The 19,264-nt window shown below is 42.2% G+C and overlaps 1 protein-coding gene across 3 annotated transcripts in view; it reads left to right on the forward strand.

The window, feature by feature from the left end:
• The window catches only part of LOC124145796, a 79,561-nt gene that overhangs the window by 1,376 nt on the left and 58,921 nt on the right, over positions 1-19,264 (forward strand). Inside the window, exon 1 of one of the 3 annotated variants that reach the window (XM_048386580.1) lies at positions 9-656. The exons of 1 other annotated variant lie outside the window; for it this stretch is intronic. The gene's annotated coding sequence lies outside the window, so the exon portion shown is untranslated. Of the gene's footprint in view, positions 1-8; positions 657-19,264 lie in introns of those variants that run through there. One more of the 3 variants, XM_046515713.2, reaches the window with a different exon arrangement.

Here is a 19,264-nt window from a genome sequence, read left to right on the forward strand (position 1 = left end):
TTACGTACCTGCATTTTAAGCACAATGTGTATGTTTTCGTTTCATTAATTAATTCTACCGTTCTTGAACTCACCAAGCAATTGAAGCACCGCTCTCTTTATACACGATCATCTTGTGACTAGTGTAGAGGTACACCCTTCTGTGGCGCTGAATTCGAGCTTATGTATTATGATTAAGGGTAAAAGTTCAGTTTGTCATGCCTAAAACGTACCATCATGTGTGTTCTAAATTATTGGTCCTGGTGTATTTACACTTCACCCTTCTCTTTTGCTGATCCGAGAACAAACATCTTGGGCGAGAGACAACTTTGTTCAACCATGCCTGCTAGTTCACCGAATGGCCAATCGTCTTGCATCATCTTGCAGATTAATCAGTCTCAGCTCCGTCACGCGGAATATCTCCGAGCCACTGAATATTTCAGTTATTGGATTTACTGCTTGTTATCAAAGACAATAACCTACGCTAATGGAGTTATAACGGCCATACACTGAAGTAAAGGTGTTGACTTAGGCCTCGTGTTGGAATGATTCGTGTCACGAACAGCTTTGTCATCGAGTGTTTGGATCCCGTTGTCCCTTGTCCTGCCTCATGCACTCTGTCGGGAACAAACTGAGACAGATTCATTCTTCAGTGGGGAACTCATCCTTTCAGACATAGTAAGTCCGTTTGCCGTCCTCATTCGGCCAAACATATATTTGATATTTAAAATAAGGGCATGTAAGATTTCAATTGATTGCCCCAGTGTATTAACGAGACCACTTGTCAGTTGCTCGATCTAAATATGGAATATCAACAATGTTTCTATTCCTGTTCCTAGTGTATGTGTGAAAGAATATCTATTCATGTAGTGAAAGTGTTCCTTTGTACTATTTGTCTCTAGGGAAATTATTCCCATGGAACACTTTTCACTAGGAACGTTTTTCCACGATACATTTACACTAGACACAGCTCATAATTTTGTGTAAATAAAAAAATTCAGCCTCCATCTGCTTTAACAGAAATAACTCACCCTCAATAAAAGTCCCGACCACAATATCAATACATCCTCATCAATACAGAATCTTTCGTGAGCATAGCCACACTCTTTCACAGAGACATGGCCATGAGAGACAGTATGCCTGTAACCCTTATTTAGTAATAATCATTTCAAATCTTTCATTTCAAGAGGCCACAGCAGTTGTTGACGGTGATGGGAAATGACCATTAAGGAGTTTATACCCTTACTTGGAAACTGACGAGCAAACGAAACCTTACCAATCAACATTGTTTGTTCCTAAAATCAGAACAGGAAGATACTTGTATGGTCAAAAGACATGTGGACCTGTGTGACTGAATCATTTTTTGAAGGATGGACATGGATGCCATCTTAAGATATTTACATTTGCTTGGTTTTAGAATGAGTCCTGCTTCTTGATCTTTTGGAATACTGCCTTGAGGTGACTCAAATCTTCCAAAAATGTTTCAGAAAACGTATATTAGTATGTAACGCCAATTCATTTCTTTACTGCCTCTAAAATGGTTTGCAGAATGTAGGCCTACTTGTGTTTTGCATCTGGATGGATTGGTATTTGCCCAAAGCCACTAGCACAATCAAGCACACTAAAAATATTCGCAGAGGTGGTACGAGGAAAATACAAGTTTGGTAACTGCACTGAGGTGTCTATATAATCTACGGCAAAGCGGTAAGAGCTATCCCGTGTCTTAACCATGACAACGGGAGCGTGTCATTCAGAAGAACTGGACTGAATGACATTGGCTTCAAACATTTCTTGCACCTGTCTGGAACTTTTCTTTTCTAATGGTTGCGTTTTGCCTATAAAAAGGAGTCTAATGGGTCTGGTGTCACCTGTTTCTATTTTGTTATGATAGAGCGAGTGTGTCCTATTTCTGACCAATTTGAGGCAAAAACTGCTCTTTGTGATTGGGTAAATGCATTTTACTTTCTACTTGGACTTTCAATATTTTCACAAATGCTTTTGGGGACAAAACTTCCGTGACCTTCAGGGGTATTGTTATGGTGTAACGACGTCGACGATGAAGTATCGCCTGTCCCCCGTCCACCCAGTGTGCCTATTACAGACAATAAGCTTGGTGACTGTCATTCAGATACAGCCAAAACTCTTTGCAACGTGGGGGTTGCTTCATGATGTATCATACCAATGGCTTGTTCTTTTAGTATCATAAATCTCATCATGTTATTTGTCACGGTCCAACGGTTTGGATGTGAATGACCAGTACATCGTTCCTTTTATGTCCAATCTTTGTAGGCTGGCATGCTGCAAGTGCAGCAAAAGTTTTACTTCAAACTTAAGTTCCACTGATGTGGGTGATGTAGCAGTTGTAGATGTGTTTGGGCGATTGATTCTCAACCGTTTTGTAAAACTACTCGGGGTTTGGACCCAACGTGTCCAACTGTCTAGGTTTTCATTGTTCTCTTTCAAAATCACTTACATCTGTACAGTTATCATGTTTTAGTGAACAGTGAGAAAAGTTCAACATTCTTTCCATGTGCTGTACAAAAGAATTTCAGCTCTCTTTTCGGAAGAAAAAAAATCGCAACCCCCCAAAACGAAGAAAACAAACGAACATGACTCCACCCCACAAGCACATCCTATCCCTGGCGACCAGTCTGATTCGATTTAATGAGCCACTTACAATCATGAAATTTGCGAGAGATGTCATGGGCGTGTGATGCGAACCAATGCTCTGACCCAGTTAGGCATAGGTCATACAGAGTTAACTGCGACCGGACAAAGGAAACACTACAATTGATCCTCGTTGTGTCAAACTCGTGGGGACCTGGTAAAAATTATCTTTTTTGCAATGCCAAAATTGAATAACTGAATTCCCCACTAACACCGTAATGCTATTTCAAACGTTGAGAGCAAGTTTCTGTTTAAAGTCGACAGCTACACAGCAGTTATCATGTCATCCTAATCATCATTGAAATGTGCATGACGTCCGTATATTATGGCGTCTCTGATGCAAGAACTAATCAGACATTCTTACAGTATGTATTGTACATCCACTACCTGCGAGCGAACGTGTGCTCAGTAGTTTCAAAATACCAGTGTTTTTATTCAAGAACGACTACAGACGCATAATATACACATAAACTAGGACGGTGGCACTGTGTCGTCTAAACATTCACCAAGGGTGTGCAGGATACATGTGATAGATGTGTTTGCTGGTGCACGTCGTGCCCAAGTCTGGATGAGGTGACAAGTTGGTTTATGGCTGCTGGTGTTCTAAGCGATGTTTGGTCTCCGCGTCGTCAGTTTTGTGCTTAGACTGGAAGCAGTCCTTGTTTTAAAAATATTTTTAAAAGGTAATATAAAAAAAAATCGAGATTTGTTTCTTCTGTGTTTTTTCAAATGCAGAAATTCCAGAGTCCATTTTATAACTTTAATTTTATAACAGTGTTTCAAAATATTATGTTTTTGCTGCATTTTTGTTAGCTTGTTGAATGGACTGTGAGTCATTATTTGCAGTCTATTATTATACAATGGAGTCTGCGCCAGTCTAGTGGCTGCGGTGCTGACGTTAATCAAGTTGTAAAGAAACCGTGGTGTAACCAGTTTACACAGAGAAAGAGAGGGAGAGAGAGAGAGAGAGAGAGAGAGAGAGAGAGAGAGAGAGAGAGAGAGAGAGAGAGAGGGGGGGGGGGGGGGGGGAATATTATCTAGGCGTCAGCCTTTGCCAAATGCTAAAGTCAGGAACAAATAAGTATGATGGACACAAGATATTGAAATAGCACAGTAAACATTGAATTGTATTTAATACGCATGTCAACATGATTTACAACCATGTATTACGTGCAGGGTATATGCGGAATGCGATATAGAAATAGATGACATACCTGATAATAATCACACGTACACACACACATGCGCATTCACATGCGTGCGCGCACACATACACAGACGCACACACACGCACAAATACACACACACAACAATTTGCTCAATGTTATGTGAAACAACAAACAAACAAGAAATGATATACAATCATCAATTGTATTACAATTAACTAGGTTTACAAATCAATACAAACTACTGCACAACAATTACAATGGTAGTATGCAATAGAGTGGCAGCACAATATCCATGGCAGTATCCAATACAAAATATGATGGCAGTGGTGATAACTAAAAGGTCAGTGATAATAATTCTCACCTATCCGCAACAGTGGTCAAGCTTCCGAGATGGTCCTCATCACGCACACGCACCCCCGCCTCCCTACACACGCACGTACTCACGCGCGCACACATACACACGCACACGCACACGCACCCCCGCCTCCCTACACACGCACGTACGCACGCGCGCACACATACACACGCACACGCACACGCACCCCCGCCTCCCTACACACGCACGTACTCACGCGCGCACACATACACACGCACACGCACACGCACCCCCGCCTCCCTACACACGCACGTACTCACGCGCGCACACATACACACGCACTCACACACGCACACGCACGTACGCACGCGCGCACACATACACACGCACACGCACACGCACCCCCGCCTCCCTACACACGCACGTACGCACGCGCGCACACATACACACGCACACGCACACGCACCCCGCCTCCCTACACACGCACGTACGCACGCGCGCACACATACACACGCACTCACACACGCACACGCACGCACATACGCACGCACGCACGCACACAGTCTGGTCTTGTAAGTGAAGTGAAGTTGGGTTTAACATCATTGCACTTAAATAGCGCATGCGCGCGCACGTGTGTGTGCGTGGCTGCTTGTACTAGTCCGGACTAATGCCGATTTTATAATGCTATTGGCTGCCTTTGCTGACATGTACTTCTATGATTTATAAGAAGCATCTTGATGTGTTTGTTGACCTCAAGACATGTCTCTCAAGTATCTACCCAAGTATGTATGATGAGCTTATTTGGTCCATAATTCGAGGGTACGGATTTGTCTCCTTTCTTGTACAAGGGCATGAGCTAACTTCCAGCCAAATGAGATTTATTGAAGATAATACATAATGGTATTGCTCGTCACGCCGAAGACCCGGGTTCGATTCCCGACATGGGTACAATGTGTGGAGCCCATTTCTGGTGTCCCCCGCTGTGATATATTGCTAAAAGCGGCGTTAAACCATACTCACTCACTCAATCCGTGTCCCTCATGTGGGGTTCATCGTAGGAACAAGAGAAGTCATTCGACTGTACTCTGGAGTCAAGATGGGATTCGGTGAAACATGGAACGTCAAAGTCTGATATATCATTTTTAATATGCGTGCGTTTATGGCGAATACCTCTGATATTCAAATGGAATATGTTAACGTCTAGAGTTGTGTTCAGTTAGTTGTTTGAGGCAGGATGTGGAAGGATATCACCAGCGATAAGTAGCAGGGGAAAGCAGGAAGTGAAACTCATGTTTCAAACACACAGTTGACTAAATAACACTGGAATATAGCCATGTGTCCAAGGTAATTTTACGATGTTATCGATGGTAATTGTTGCGTAATCGGAAGGTAGCAATTCGTGTACCTCTTCACCTGAACTACGGCAATCCCCTCGTTCTTGGTGCTGACAGTCTGGGATGAGCGAGAGGTACAATGTCAGTACCCGAGGGCCTTGGACCTATTACCGTAGTTCCTCCAACAAGCACCAAGAGTGATCTTCGTGTAACAGCTTTTGTTCCCACTTTGTGTTGCCGGTCATCCCACTCCATTTGTCACTTAAGTACGAGACTTCGGCCGCAAAGCTTCAGTCTCAGTCGAAATGATGGTGCCTAAGTTTGGTTTCTGGTTCGAAAGATCGTGACAACAAGCCGAGAGCGGAGCACCAGTCCAGATGAATTCTCCCCAGCCGCTCTCTCAATTTGGGGGCTTTTCCCCCTTTTTAAACCGACACCGACGTCACAGCTCCACTCATTTTTCCATCTTACATTGGTCAAACACCTCCACCCCTTCTTATAATGTGAACTCCTCAATCTGAATTACCCCCCCCCCCCCCCCCCCCCCCCCCCCCCCAACCCCATATATGTATCTGTGGCCAGTCTCATCTCGGTTTCTTCACATACCTATTCTATCTCTGATACCTTGTCTTGTGTGTTCCTTCTGGTGTTATTCTTATCGCCCTGTTCTCACACACAACCTTAGATATGCTATTGTTTCGTCCTGGGCACCAGTGGCCAAGTATATTCCAGTTGGTACGTAACTCCGAATATCGCTTGTTCTTAGTATATTTTCCGACGTGTAGTTTTCCCTTATATCTATGTCTTACTGTTTTAACCCCTCCAATTGTTCAATTATGTATTTACCATATGAGTTGATAATTACTGTAATTTCATGCCTATGATACGATCCCCGTTCTGACGAAGAGTGTGTCCCCACACTCCAAGATGGTGCCAATTCTTGTTATAATATCTGGCATATATTCCCTCTTATTTCTATGACTTATTGATTTTACTTCCCTTTAATTATCTAAATATATTTTACACTTTCATGCCTATAGCACATGGACAGTGGCACTGAGTTTACCCAGATACAATTGAGGACATTGACATAGTGATGGAAAATATGGCGTTTCAGGTGAGTAGGAACACATCTATTATAGAAAAAGCTGACTACTGCCCTGTGGTTTTCCATGGGAGTCATGTCTCAGTTATAGGAGGATACGAGAACAGGTATGGCAACGAACGGAACGTACTTTAATGTAATCCAAAAAGCATCACAGTTCTTATTCTTGTGTAATGAGTACTTGTTATTTCCCTGTGTGACTTTGTATGAAGCTGAGCGTTTTGAGTGACTTATGGCAGTTTGCGTGTATGGTAATAACGTCATGGTAAATATTGTGGATTGCTTTGAAATTCAAGGTATTCACGGTATATTGTGGCTGTGTTGACAACAAAATATTTTTTTGTGATGGAAGTATACAAAATACAATAAAAATATATGGTGGTGCAAAATGGCTATGTGCAGGGAAATTAACGTACATACATGTTTGTGACATTCTCCTTAAGATTGACTGTCCCCGAGGGCAGTATCAGGGCGACAAGCAACACATCTGTGAACAACAGTATACCGAATACCGAATAGGCCTTGTAGTCAAAGCGTTCGCTCGTCACGCCGATGACCCGTGTTCGATTCCCGACTTGGGTTCAAAGTGTGAATCCCATTTCTGGTGTCCCCCACCGTGACATTGCTGGAATATTGCTAAAAGTGGCGTAAAACCATACTCACTCTCTCATCAACAGGAACATTCGTGAATCTAAGCGATTGCTTCTGTTATGAATGAGAGTGTTTTATAGATCGTTATGATACATATAATCTGGCTTCACCGACACCAGGTTGTGAATGATAATAGCATATTTCTAGAAACCCACAATTATTTATTCACGTCGCAGTTTTCAGTATTGTTTGTTTGTTTGTTGTTTAACGCCGCACTGTTCCTTTCTATATGAGGGCGGTCTGTAAATAATCGAGTCAGACAACCCAGTGATTGGCATCATCGATGTACGCAATTGCTATACACTGACATGCATCAACCAAGTCAGCGAGCCTGACCACCCGATCCCGTAAGTCGTCTCTTACGACAAGCATAGTCGCCTTTTACGGCAAGCATGGGCTGCTGAAGACCTATTCTACCCCGGATCTTCTCGGGGAATTCCTTTAGCCAGCACTGGAGAATGATACCGAAAACTTAAATATTAATATAACGGTTGTGCATCAACAATAACAAGGTGTCGAGTTAGCAACGTAGGACCTTCTCCGATTGTGCACTGGATAAAGATCAGTACATGCACTAGTTTTGTGAGACACGGAAATCGAATGAGCCCTACTCAGTGCATGGAGTCTGTGCGAACCCTGCCATTGAAGCAATGTGTAGAGTAGATGTCGGCAAGGCAATGGCAGATGTTGCACGCGACACACTGCCGTATGTGTGATGTAATCTGAGTGTTCATTGGTCAGAGTACTGCCTGGTTTCAGTCTCGGTGGAAGAAAGTCGTGGTTAGTTCGTAGGTGCACTAAGTGCTCATAGTGTGCTTTCGCCTGTAATAAACCAAGGTTGGGTTATGTAAAGTACAATTTTCCTTTAAAGTATAAGTCAGGAAGTTAATTCGAGACTTTCGGGGCTGTTTCGGGTGAAGAGAATCAAATTCTGAGCCAAGAATTGCACAAACAAAGCACGAACCTGAAATTCGTAGACGATTCCTAGAAATGCTTTGATAAACAAATTTTTTCTCACGAATCCCACGAACTACAAGAATATTTGGGAATCAAATAAGATATATTTAAGATTCTTAAGAAATGATTAAGAATATTTACGAATATGTAAGATTTCATATCCGTGGTAATTCGGGCTATTACATGTCGTAGTGAAACAGCGGTATATGTATTGCACGAATATGTAAGATTTCATATCCGTGGTAATTCGGGCTATAACATGTCGTAGTGAAACAAGGGTATATGTATTGCACGAATATGTAAGATTTCATGTGGTAATTCGGGCTATTACATGTCGTAGTGAAACAGGGGTATATGTATTGCACGAATATGTAAGATTTCATGTGGTAATTCGGGCTATTACATGTCGTAGTGAAACAAGGGTATATGTATTGCACTATTCTTGGTCCCACGAAATGCCCTAGTCGTCAGATTCGGAGTCTGTGCTGTCTTGTTTCCAATACTCTTCCTCAACTTTGATAACATGTTGGACACAGTTTGCCCAACGTACATCTGTAATTTCTCCCATCCCTTTCAAGACAATCTGCTTGACGTCGGCAAGCTTGAAGGTCTTATTTTGCCGTGCGACCATATTTTTCAAATCACCCCAGATTAGTTTGATGGGATTCAAGTCACAATGGTAAGGAGGAAGCCCAAGCACTTCGTGGCCGTGTTCTCTCAACATGTTGTCAATCAAATAAGAGGGCGGTGGGTTGTTCTGAAGAACCAGATGGTAGTAGTCAGTTTTTGGGGCTTTTTGGGCCGAGCAATGCAGTTGTTGTCCAACCACTGACATATCTCACCTTTGGTAACCTTTGAGGTTGGACAACGGTTAAAAGGATCTCGACAACCGTGATAGGGAGCATTGTCCATAGCCACCAAGGATTTATCAGGCAGTGCTAAGAGGAGCTGCTCCTCAACATACGCAGTGACAACCTGACTATTCATCTCGGTATGGTAGTCTCTGCCATCTGTAGATCTGGATCTGAACACTAGATCACACCCAGGGAGGAAACCTTTGTGGGAGCCTGAATGGAGGACAATCAGGCGCTACCCTTTACCAGGGAGGATCTTGCGCTGGGGCTCTCTGGTATCTGGGTGAGACCATTGATAAGCCATTGCTAGTTTCGACCCTTTCGTCTTTTTGTACTGATATCCAAATTTGGAAAGGAATTTACAAATGGTCCATTTGGAAATATCTAAGTAATGCCCTGTATAGGAGAATTTGTTTTAGTTTTCGTGTTAAAATAAATTCATTTTCTCGTGTTGACCACCGAATCACGTCCCTAACATCTTTCTTATCAAAGGAATCAAACTTTAATTTCCTATCCTGTTTTGAGATGCCCCCTAAGGGATGTGCAGGGGGGCATGTGTTTTTATGAGAGTTCAAAATCTTAACTACGGTTTGTTTGGGAAGCTGTAACGGATGAATTGTTCTTTTCATGTACTTTGAAATGTCAAAGAAGGGCGAACGTCTTTCACTTTCAGCCTTAAAGTATTAAAATATTTTAACAACGAAACCTTTCGCATCAGCGGAAAGATGCTTGCGCTGAGACATCATGAAATCTAATGCTAACATCGTATTCGTGCGTGCGTAATTCCCGTGCAACCTTTCGAGTTGAGTTGATTGGTTCAACTGTGTCATATGGCCCTGTGACGTAGGGGTAGCATTATACAGATGGCTGTTACAATGAATGCTCGTTCCACCCGTAACGAACAGGTCTGGTTGTTGATGAAATATAGTGATAGGTAAATAGACAGATTTTTTATTCATGCACCGATTGTCGTTAAATGTAATATCCAGTTATGTATGACTGTTTACTAATCTCATACCAACTTTGACTGGTGTAGGTCCAATTGTTTTTCAGATATTGTAGTAAACGTCGGTACCTTAAATTAACTTCCAGACTTTTTTTTATATATACAACGCAAATGAAGACGATTTCGTGTGTGCACATGTCTGTCGTGTTCTACATATTTTTTCAAACAAAAAACAATCGGCTCATTTAAGTAAATCTAAAAAACAACAAAAAACAACAACATCCAGATGCGCCTTGTGTCCCTCACAAGAGAACCTTACAATGTTTATGTTTGTTCTCTTGCGTGAAAACGTGTCATTCCTGACGACCTCGCGATCTCTGCCACAGCTATACCAACATAGACGTAATAGTATAGCGAAAAGTGAAGCTGTGGTGTGTTAGTTCATTTAAACAATACATGTGTACGTCAGTGTTGATGAAAGCTCTCTGAGAATAAAGTTCTTTGCACTATAAGAATGGCATGGCGTGGTACCACAATATCCCTAGCTGTTAGACTAGGTCAACTGAGGGTTAAAACTTGAAGGTTTTAATGATGTAATTAAGACGAGTAACTATTGATCAAAGTATATGCATGTCAATAGTCAGCAACCCTGTGGCCAAATATTGACGGCAAAGTAAAGAACAGCTGGTATCTATGGAATACTGCAAGGGACATTCTCGCGATCTCGGAATCTCGCGATCTGGACCTTTGGAGACGAGCTAAATATGCTCAAAACGCGAGAATGCGAGATCCCGAGAACGCGAGATTTGGCCAAAATCTCGCGTTCTCGCGATCTCGCATTCGCGTGTTTTTGGTACTTGGCACATTTTGTCAAAATTGACAACGCGAGAATGCGATATTTGGGCATGATGCAAAATCTCGCAATCTCGCAATCTCGACTTGTCAAATTAGGCCACAAAAACAGGATATCGCGAGAACGCGAGAATGCGACATTTCATTTTCTCGCGATCTCGCGTTCTCGTTTTTTAGACGCTGTCCGTGCGCATGCGTAATATGATAAGGTCAAGGCGCATGCGCACGTTACTAGTCCGGTGGTCATGCTTCTTTCATGCTCTTCATTCTCCAAGTAGCATTTAGCAAACTTATGACTTGAGCTTGAAAATGCTATCATGTAATTTACATACACATAAGTCCTATGTAGCCTAGAGTAGAGTCCTCACCCTTTGGAAAAGTTTCCTATGTACTTTAAATTAAAACCCTCAACATGCTCTATATCATTTAACAAAAGAAATTGTGTACATGAATGTCCAGTGATAGTGAAAACATTTAAGTGTGAGGAAACTGGAAACAAAATATCACTGTCAGTGAGAGAGTAAAATTGCTTAAAGCCACATCAGCAGTATTGCAGCTATTCACGGCGACACCATCAGTCATAGAAATATTCATAGGCCAGTATTATACACGGCTAGCATATTCATGAAAACAAAATTCGCAAAGACCAATTTGTAGCATTCGGCTAAAATGAGATTGTTCGATGTTTTTACACGACACCATAGTCGCTACTTTAGGCAATACAAAATAAATTAATAGATTTTCATCCTCTCCCACCTAACTACAAAACATCCCGCCTTACATTATTCCATTGCCTCAAAGTTCCTAGAAATAGATATATCGCTAATATGTGTGTTCCTACTCAGTACACATAGCCCATCTGGACACGCATGATACACGTGAATCGCACCCTTCGACAGCAATTGTACGTACACAGATGCCCTAAATAGTTCGATAAGGAAACAATAAAATGTAAAAAATAAAATGCGTTCCGTCTCCCATGTATTTTAAAATTCAATCAAACTCGAACTAATAATTCATTGCGGCCTTGACATCCACATGATGGGCATGCTTATACTGGATAAGTACCCCCGATACCCAGCCTGAGGGACCGGCATGGCATTGAATAAGTGAGTGAGTTTGGCTTAACACCGCTTTGAACAGTATTTATACTGAACCAAATTAAAAACTTCACAATCCTAAAATTTTAACATTTTGACCAGTTATGTTTGCAGGCCCTTATTGTGTATTTAAACAGTAATGGCCACGTATTCTCTTCAGATAACACCCGTTTTTGTGCAGGTGAATCGATCAAAATCATGTGCACAGCACTATAGTGGCAAAAGAGGTTTTTCACGTGCAACTGGTCACGTGGCCATAATACGGCACGTGTTTTCAGTCATACTTGTTAGCAGTCACTAAAAAAACTAAAAAAACACAAGAAAACAAAAGAAAACAAAAGTTTTTACGGCCATTTGTCATGCCACGCCTTTCAAATGTGCAACGTGAACGTGCCATCGGCATGTTGCAGACGGGAACGTCCGTAGCTGAAGTCGCAAGGACGATGGGTTGTAGTCGACGGACTGTTTATGATTTACAGACGCGTCTACAGCAAACGGGTATCACCGAAACCGTCTGATAACTGCTCACCTTCAAGCACGACGGCCATACTGCGGGCCGATTCTGACTCAATTACACAGACGTCAACGTCAATTGTGGGCACAGCGACACTTACGATGGACTCAGAGGAATTGGAATCAAGTCGTCTTCAGTGATGAATCCCGATTTAATCTTCGATTTGCTGATGGTAGGGCGAGGGTGTGGAGGCGCCGTCATGAACGTTACGCCCAGTTTTGTGTACAGGAAGTTGACAGATTTCGAGGCGGAAGTGTCATGGTGTGGGGTGCTTTCTGTGGCAATGCACGTTCCAGGCTTCTTGTCATCCGTGGCAACCTCAACGCTGCTGCTTACCGCAACCAGGTACTGGCACCAGAACTTCTGCCTTTTATGGCAGCACATGGACCCGGTTTGATCTTCCAACACGACAATGCCAGACCCCACACAGCAATTTTGGAATTTCCTTCAGAATGCGGGAGTCAACGTCATGGACTGGCCGTCAAGGTCTCCCGACCTCAATCCCACCGAACACGTCCGGGATGCTCTTGGCAGAAGTCTGCGCACTCTCCAGAACCAACCACAGAATTTGCAAGATCTTGGCACCATTTTGCAGCAACAATGGCGTCGTCTACCTAATCATGTGTTCACAAGCATCTCAAGGTCAATGCGGAGGCGTTGCGTGGCAGTTGTCAACGCACATGGTGGCCATACACGCTACTGAACTTGTGTGCCATCAGATTCTCGTGCTTGGGACATATGATTTAAACTGTTGATGTTATTACCGAATACCGTAGGTGCTTGGAACAAATTATGGTTACCACCGTTAATTAAAATCCTTCTTTGGACAGTAATGATTAAAAATTACCTTCTCTGATACATTTGCCCGTTGTATATCATATATGGGATTACTTTTAAAAATGTGAAGTTGACTCAGTATATATTTCAGTTATACCCTGGTTTGTCAGCTTGAAATGGGACGAAACCCACCATCATAGGTTTCTGGCACACCCAAGGAACGCAACTCTACACAGCGAATTGCGACGCCTCAGACGAGCCACTAGATGACTGTAGGCAATTGGCACAAAAGCGCGAGATCGCGAGATCGCGACATTGGTCAAGTGTCGCGACCTCGCGTTCTCGTGTTTTTCAAAATATTTACATATACCTACACACCTACACAGGCAATTGACACGAAAACTTGAGAACGCGAGATCCCAACATTGGTCAAGTGATGCAATCTCGCGTTCTCGCGTTTTTTTCAATGGTTACATATGACGGTTTAAGTGGAACAGCGCTAGCCAATCAGAATTCGCGTAGGAATTGTGATATTTTAATAAACATTTTCCCGCAATTTATTATGAAAATGTCGAATCGTGTAAAACAAGGGCAATCATATGTATTGTAACTTGCCCACCGGATATGAATAATACATAAATAGTAAAAATAATAATGACAACTGACTACCCAAAAGAAGTTTAAAAAACCGAATTGTTCACATGAATATAGTTAATCCCCATGCCCCATCCTCTATATCTCCAGGGCTCACATTCCGGTAAAACCTATAGAAATCCCTGGATCCATTCGCGAGGTTTTCGCGATCTTAAATTACCTAACCATGCCAGATTAACTATATGTATGCTCACATGAAAAAAAGCGGGTGTTCTTTAACTTCTTTTGAGTCATAGGTTATGTATGGATACAATTCTCAGAAAGTTTGGAAACATTTGATTTTGCAGGTTCAGGGGGGTAAGATCTGGAAGACATGTACCCCAATCTAAGTAAAATCTTGAATCAAACAACATGAAATGTCCATCACCGGAAACAACAGACATGACAAGAAGTTGCGGAACAACAGGGCAAAACATGTCTTTAAAAGCGAATGGTTACTGAATGATCTGCCCTTTGCCCACATAATATCAACAATTTGAACAGCATCGGTCTACTCATTAATAAGTTGTTTTTGTCGCAACAATCGGCGGAATAATAAAAATAACAATAACAACAACAGTAATAATAATAATAAATTGAACTTGTTATTTTTAGGACAATGTACGATGGTAGTTTTAAGGGAATTGCTCACTGCACTGCGACATGATTTCAATCGAGTAATAACTCTACCTGGATCCATCTTGATAATATAGTGTATGTAGGTTATAAAGTAATTGAATGAATTACCAGTCAAAACAATACATACATGTATATAACTCTCTCGGTATAACATAAAATAATAATGTTTTTTTGCCATATAAAATACCACATGTACGAATATACCACAAATGGCCGTATAATGTTCATTCTATCATGAATGTCGAAATAAATCGATTCGTATCGGTCAAATCACAATAACCAACCACATGTGACTGAAACAGACGACTTGACAGCCGTATCAACGTGGAAGCTAATGTTCATAGGAAAGTACTTCTTTCGCAGACATTGTCAGTAGGTATATATATATATATATATATATATATATATATATATATATATATATATATATATATATATATATATATAAAAGATACAAAAGTCGAAAGATGAGCTGTATAATGTATACAAAAGTCCTAAGATGAGCTGTATAATTTACAAAAGTAGAAAAGATGAGCTGTATTTTTATAGCTTCCATATGAACATTAGCTTCCATATTTATATGAACAATTACAGGTCACAAAATCCAGAGATGCGGTTACTACAATAGTCAAAGTATGCGGTTGTACCAGAGATACAGGACAATGTGTTACAGTATTCTGCGCGATGTGCTAGTATAAGTTGTCTCACAACTGTCTCCTGGTTGGGAGGTTACCAGAGATACAGTACAATGTGTTACAGTATTCTGCGCGATGTGCTGGTGTGAGCTGTCTCACAACTGTCTCCTGGTTGGGAGGCTACCAGAGATACAGTACAATGTGTTACAGTATTCTGCGCGATGTGCTAGTATAAGTTGTCTCACAACTGTCTCCTGGTTGGGAGGTTACCAGAGATACAGTACAATGTGTTACAGTATTTTAGGCGATGTGCTAGTATAAGTTGTCTCCCAACTGTCTCCTGGTTCGGAGGTTACCAGAGATACAGTACAATGTGTTACAGTATTCTGCGCGATGTCCTGGTATAAGTTGTCTCACAACTGTCTCCTAGTTGGGAGGTTACCAGAGATACAGTACAATGTGTTACAGTATTTTAGGCGATGTGCTAGTATAAGTTGTCTCCCAACTGTCTCCTGGTTGGGAGGTTAGCAGAGATACAGTACAATGTGTTACAGTATTCTGCGCGATGTGGTAGTATAAGTTGTCTCACAACTGTTTCCTGGTTGGGAGGTTACCAGAGATACAGTACAATGTGTTACAGTATTCTGCGCGATGTGCTAGTATAAGTTGTCTCACGACTGTCTCCTGGTTGGGAGGTTACCAGAGATACAGTACAATGTGTTACAGTATTCTGCGCGATGTGCTGGTGTGAGCTGTCTCAAAACTGTCTCCTGGTTGGGAGGTTACCAGAGATACAGTACATTGTGTTACAGTATTCTGCGCGATGTGCTAGTATAAGTTGTCTCACAATTGTCTCCTGGTTGGGAGGTTACCAGAGATACAGTACAATGTGTTACAGTATTTTAGGCGATGTGCTAGTATAAGTTGTCTCACAACTGTCTCCTGGCTGGGAGGTTACCAGAGATACAGTACAATGTGTTACAGTATTTTAGGCGATGTGCTAGTATAAGTTGTCTCACAACTGTCTCCTAGTTGGGAGGTTACCAGAGATACAGTACAATGTGTTACAGTATTTTAGGCGATGTGCTAGTATAAGTTGTCTCACAACTGTCTCCTGGTTGGGAGGTTACCAGAGATACAGTACAATGTGTTACAGTATTTTAGGCGATGTGCTACTATAAGTTGTCTCACAACTGTCTCCTGGTTGGGAGGTTACCAGAGATACAGTACAATGTGTTACAGTATTTTAGGCGATGTGCTGGTATAAGTTGTCTCACAATTGTCTCCTAGTTGGGAGGTTACCAGAGATACAGTACAATGTGTTACAGTATTTTAAGGCGATGTGCTAGTATAAGTTGTCTCACAACTGTCTCCTGGTTGGGAGGTTACCAGAGATACAGTACAATGTGTTACAGTATTCTGCGTGATGCGCTGGTGTGAGCTGTCTCACAACTATCTCCTACTTGGGAGGTTACCAGAGATACAGTACAATGTGTTACAGTATTTTAGGCGATGTGCTAGTATAAGTTGTCTCACAACTGTCTCCTGGTTGGGAGGTTACCAGAGATACAGTACAATGTGTTACAGTATTCTGCGCGATGTGCTGGTGTGAGTTGTCTCACAACTGCCTCCTGGTTGGGAGGTTACCAGAGATACAGTACAATGTGTTACAGTATTTTAGGCGATGTGCTAGTATAAGTTGTCTCACAACTGTCTCCTGGTTGGGAGGTTACCAGAGATACAGTACAATGTGTTACATTATTCTGCGCGATGTGGTAGTATAAGTTGTCTCACAACTGTTTCCTGGTTGGAAGGTTACCAGAGATACAGTACAATGTGTTACAGTATTCTGCGTGATGTGCTGGTATAAGTTGTCTCACGACTGTCTCCTTGTTGGGAGGTTACCAGAGATACAGTACAATGTGTTACAGTATTCTGCGCGATGTGCTGGTGTGAGCTGTCTCACAACTGTCTCCTGGTTGGGAGGTTACCAGAGATACAGTACAATGTGTTACAGTATTCTGCGCGATGTGCTGGTATAAGTTGTCTCACAACTGTCTCCTACTTGGGAGGTTACCAGAGATACAGTACAATGTGTTACAGTATTCTGCGCGATGTGCTAGTATAAGTTGTCTCCCAACTGTCTCCTGGTTGGGAGGTTACCAGAGATACAGTACAATGTGTTACAGTATTTTAGGCGATGTGCTAGTATAAGTTGTCTCACAACTGTCTCCTGGTTGGGAGGTTACCAGAGATACAGTACAATGTGTTACAGTATTCTGAGCGATGTGCTGGTATAAGTTGTCTCACAACTGTCTCCTTGTTGGGAGGTTACCAGAGATACAGTACAATGTGTTACAGTATTTTAGGCGATGTGCTGGTATAAGTTGTCTCACAACTGTCTCCTGGTTGGGAGGTTACCAGAGATACAGTACAATGTGTTACAGTATTTTAGGCGATGTGCTAGTATAAGTTGTCTCACAACTGTCTCCTAGTTGGGAGGTTACCAGAGATACAGTACAATGTGTTACAGTATTTTAGGCGATGTGCTAGTATAAGTTGTCTCAAACTGTCTCCTGGTTGGGAGGTTACCAGAGATACAGTACAATGTGTTACAGTATTTTAGGCGATGTGCTGGTATAAGTTGTCTCACAACTGTCTCCTGGTTGGGAGGTTACCAGAGATACAGTACAATGTGTTACAGTATTTTAGGCGATGTGCTAGTATAAGTTGTCTCACAACTGTCTCCTGGTCGGGAGGTTACCAGAGATACAGTACAATGTGTTACAGTATTCTGCGCGATGTGCTAGTATAAGTTGTCTCACAACTGTCTCCTGGTTGGGAGGTTACCAGAGATACAGTACAATGTGTTACAGTATTTTAGGCGATGTGCTAGTATAAGTTGTCTCACAACTGTCTCCTGGTTGGGAGGTTACCAGAGATACAGTTCAATGTGTTACAGTATTCTGCGCGATGTGCTAATATAAGTTGTCTCACAACTGTCTCCTGGTTGGGAGGTTACCAGAGATACAGTACAATGTGTTACAGTATTCTGCGCGATGTGCTAGTATAAGTTGTCTCCCAACTGTCTCCTGGTTGGGAGGTTACCAGAGATACAGTACAATGTGTTACAGTATTTTAGGCGATGTGCTAGTATAAGTTGTCTCACAACTGTCTCCTGGTTGGGAGGTTACCAGAGATACAGTACAATGTGTTACAGTATTTTAGGCGATGTGCTAGTATAAGTTGTCTCCCAACTGTCTCCTGGTTCGGAGGTTACCAGAGATACAGTACAATGTGTTACAGTATTCTGCGCGATGTGCTGGTATAAGTTGTCTCACAACTGTCTCCTTGTTGGGAGGTTACCAGAGATACAGTACAATGTGTTACAGTATTTTAGGCGATGTGCTGGTATAAGTTGTCTCACAACTGTCTCCTGGTTGGGAGGTTACCAGAGATACAGTACAATGTGTTACAGTATTTTAGGCGATGTGCTGGTATAAGTTGTCTCACAACTGTCTCCTGGTTGGGAGGTTACCAGAGATACAGTACAATGTGTTACAGTATTTTAGGCGATGTGCTAGTATAAGTTGTCTCACGACAGTCTCCTGGTTGGGAGGTTACCAGAGATACAGTACAATGTGTTACAGTATTCTGCGCGATGTGCTGGTGTGAGCTGTCTCACAACTGTCTCCTGGTTGGGAGGTTACCAGAGATACAGTACAATGTGTTACAGTATTTTAGGCGATGTGCTGGTATAAGTTGTCTCACAACTGTCTCCTGGTTGGGAGGTTACCAGAGATACAGTACAATGTGTTACAGTATTTTAGGCGATGTGCTAGTATAAGTTGTCTCACGACAGTCTCCTGGTTGGGAGGTTACCAGAGATACAGTACAATGTGTTACAGTATTCTGCGCGATGTGCTGGTGTGAGCTGTCTCACAACTGTCTCCTGGTTGGGAGGTTACCAGAGATACAGTACAATGTGTTACAGTATTTTAAGGCGATGTGCTGGTGTGAGTTGTCTCACAACTGTCTCCTGGTTGGGAGGTTACCAGAGATACAGTACAATGTGTTACAGTATTCTGCGCGATGTGCTGGTGTGAGTTATCTCACAACTGTCTCCTGGTTGGGAGG

The sequence above is a fragment of the Haliotis rufescens genome, unplaced genomic scaffold (assembly GCF_023055435.1).
Source record: "Haliotis rufescens isolate VD_foot unplaced genomic scaffold, xgHalRufe1.0.p SCAF_6, whole genome shotgun sequence".
NCBI classification, from domain to species: Eukaryota; Metazoa; Mollusca; class Gastropoda; order Lepetellida; family Haliotidae; genus Haliotis; species Haliotis rufescens.